Raw genomic sequence first — 4190 nt, 5'->3', positions numbered from 1 at the left:
CGCGACCGGTCGCGCTAGGGACTAGACGTCTTACCGCACACATTAAAAAAAAAAATTGACTGTTTTTAGAACATGTATAGATTTTTTTAACTCCTTACCTTTCAAAAACTCTTCTTTTCAGAGCTATCTACATATTTATTTATTTCGCATAATATCTAATTTTTTCTATACAAAACGGGGTTTTAAGCAAAAAAAATGTTAAATCATGTTTTACCTGTGTTTTTAGAAAATAAAGTTATGATTTATCATTTGTTGGACTTTAATAAGAAAAAAAATTATTATATGCAATTTTACTGTACAGGAACAAATAAATTAAATACAAATCAATTCCGTGGGTATGCCGTGTGACCGTTGAATACATTTATAACGTAGGCACATTTTATATATATAACGTGGTAATATTTTTCTTTCGTAAATTGGGTGTAAATAATATGTAAAGTGGGTGTATAATAATAAAATGAACAATGTGTTGCTTTGTAATTAAAGAAACGACAATAAAAGTTTATTCTTAATTAATCTTTACAATAATTTTTATATCTATCTGATTCTGACAGTTAATAATATTATATTTTTTCTATCGGATTTCTTTTGTTTAATTCTGTGCGACGCATGCGACATCTGGTGGTAGAACTGTTTTATGTAGGTACTATTTGTAAGTACTTAATAAAATGTATAGGTAGGTACCTAGGTATTTTATTACATCTCCCCCCTTGGGGAAGAAAATTCAAAGTAAAATTTTCACTCGTCCTCCGGATCATCTCCTTGTAGTGAAGGGACTGGTATAAGTTTAGTGATATGATAAAGGTTTGATTTTATTGTCGTTTTATAACGTGGTAATATTTTTCTTTTGTAAATTGGGTGTAAATAATATGTAAAGTGGGTGTATAATAATAAAATAAACAATGTGTTGCTTTGTAATTAAAGAAACGACAATAAAAGTTTATTCTTAATTAATCTTTACAATAATTTTTATATCTATCTGATTCTGACAGTTAATAATATTATATTTTTTCTATCGGATTTCTTTTGTTTAATTCTGTGCGACGCATGCGACATCTGGTGGTAGAACTGTTTTATGTAGGTACTATTTGTAAGTACTTAATAAAATGTATAGGTAGGTACCTAGGTATTTTATTACATCTCCCCCCTTGGGGAAGAAAATTCATAGTAAAATTTTCACTCGTCCTCCGGATCATCTCCTTGTAGTGAAGGGACTGGTATAAGTTTAGTGATATGATAAAGGTTTGATTTTATTGTCGTTTTATAACGTGGTAATATTTTTCTTTTGTAAATTGGGTGTAAATAATATGTAAAGTGGGTGTATAATAATAAAATAAACAATGTGTTGCTTTGTAATTAAAGAAACGACAGTAAAAGTTTATTCTTAATTAATCTTTACAATAATTTTTATATCTATCTGATTCTGACAGTTAATAATATTATATTTTTTCTATCGGATTTCTTTTGTTTAATTCTGTGCGACGCATGCGACATCTGGTGGTAGAACTGTTTTATGTAGGTACTATTTGTAAGTACTTAATAAAATGTATAGGTAGGTACCTAGGTATTTTATTACATATATACATAGGTATATTGCATATTTATTACGTAGGTACATTTACAATATTATTGCACCGATCAATTTTGCATCTAAAGTGAAGCAACTTGGTCTAGCCACAAGTCCAATAGATACAGACTGTATCAAAAGCCATGACATGTTTGTTCTATTAAACGTCATCAAATTCATACTTTCGCTCTACACGTATGCATAATGGTGATACTAAGTCGAGATTTTCATTGATATTTCAACATAGAGGAAGAATTTTGAAATAAAATAAATCACTTGTATAAGACCATTTCTTGAGATTTTTTAATACAATCTTTGTATTTTCAAATGCCGATGATAACATTAATACTTCTCGAAATTGATCGTGTTTCAATTAATAAACTCAAAAAGTGGATGCATGCAAGTATTTTATTTTTATATTTGTAGTTCTTAATCTCCACGTACAAAGTTAATGCCAAATCAATCAAAAATACCATATGGATTAAGATGTCTCATAATGTTGAGATATGGAAGTATTTATAACACTTGTGACCTGTAGTTGGCTAGTTGAACTTTACACTGTATAATATTCCACCCATAATTGACAACTAAATAACCCAAATTTGGTAGAGTTATATGTATATGTATATATATATATATATATATATATATATATATATATATATATATATATATATATATATATATATATATATATATATATATATATATATATATATATATATATATATATATATATATATATATATATATATATATATATATATATATATATATGCTTCGATTGAAAACTTACATTTGTATTTTTAGTGTTAAACTTCGTCGTAAATAGTCTTATAAATATCCAGACTTCGATTTTCCCTTATTAAATTTAAATTTTACTTGATAAATATCCATATACGGTATTTGAAAATGATGCAGAATGCATCGAAACACGTGTTAAATACATTTTAAGAAATAACCGTATTTACCAAGTAAAACTTAAATTAAAAATGAATAGATATTACCACTAATTGACTGCCGAATCAATTAATGAAATTAAATTTTTCCAACTCAATAGACATCTTCATCAGTATTGAAACATCAATAATAAACATGTCATAAGCCCTGTAAATGCCCAGACTTCCATATTCTTCTTCATCTATATTAAGATATCAAAAATGTATAATTTTTTTGATAAACGCACAAATAAACAAACTTTCAGGACTTTTCAAACAGTTTTATTTTAAATATCTGGTATCAGTACTTTTGTTCCCCCTGTTTGCGTCGTGCTTTATAGGATGAAGGCATAGTTACATGTACTCTATACCCATTCCACGCTATTCCGAAGGCTTCACATTCCAACCACCCCCACCCCCCTCCCCCGCCGACGAATTGAACGAACACACTAGTTAGTTCCGGTATACTTATGCACAAACCTACATATTACAAACACAAACTGTCGAGATTACGTATCATGAATTCACTACCTTTTTATTCTGTGTATGACCTTAAAATCTAAAGAAAAGCACTTATTTTTTGGGTCTTTGTAGATCCCTGAACTCTGCACAAATCGCTCACTCCTTTCAACAACGTCATACGAGTATATCAAAGATCGTTTTTTTCAGTTGTACATGTTTTCGGAATGTCCAGAAAATGAACTTTATCCCAAGCAAAAGCGGCATATTTTTAACTTAATATTTACCCGCTACCGGGCAGAAAGTGTTGTTTTTGCATTTTGAAGAAAAGGTATAGTTTAATTATTTTTTTAAATATATTAAATATTTTTCAAATGGAGAAAAAACATTCAGGTATTACCTAAAAAGATCTATTGCACAGTAAAAAGTTCAAGAAGAAACTTGATATTTATTTTTAATACATTTTTTTAAAACTTTTTAACTTTAAAAAAGATCTCCTGAATAATCATGTTTTTTTTGTATATGACGTTTTGAAAGGAGTGAACGAAATGTACGTACAGTCCTTGTGATATCCGTATTTGTAATTTATTTTTGCATTCCCTAATATATTTTTTTCCATTAATCTGATCGATTCATGGAAGGGATGTAAAAATCCTCATAATTCATTATGGGATATAACAACCCACTAAATTTATTTTTGGCTGGTTGGAAGATATTGATTCTTAGTCATTTGTTGGCCAAAGTAAATTTATTCCGTACAATAAATTCAATAGAATTATAAAAAAATAAGTCAATATTGAGTTTTTTTATTTTTTTTGCAAAAATGTTAGGAATTTTAGTATTTAACCTCTCACCGAGATTTTAATCTACCGGTTCAAGATGTACCCGTCTCTTCATGCATGTTAGACCTCGGCTTTTAGTGCATGTTGTTCTGCAATCCTTAGTGCATGTTGACCCTCTAGTCGACCAAAAACTTATTTGATCAATATTTTGTAGTGTGTGAATAGTGCTAGAATGGTGATGTGGATAATCTCCGATTCAGCGGCTTCACATGTTAGCCAATGATTTTGAAAGTATGATTTATTTAATATATTGTTATCCACCTTGAAGTCTGTACTTTCTCAGCATTTCTTCTCAATGTTATAATGGATAAATTTAAACGTTGTGTTTCAATATTATTAATATTTAAAGCATTTACTTTGTGGTTAGTCATTTTTACTTATTTA

Source organism: Brachycentrus maculatus, unplaced genomic scaffold (genome assembly GCF_059751285.1).
Source record: "Brachycentrus maculatus isolate JH-2025_06_01 unplaced genomic scaffold, ASM5975128v1 h1tg000071l, whole genome shotgun sequence".
Classification (NCBI taxonomy): Eukaryota; Metazoa; Arthropoda; class Insecta; order Trichoptera; family Brachycentridae; genus Brachycentrus; species Brachycentrus maculatus.
Note: the sequence above shows the minus strand (reverse complement) of the source record.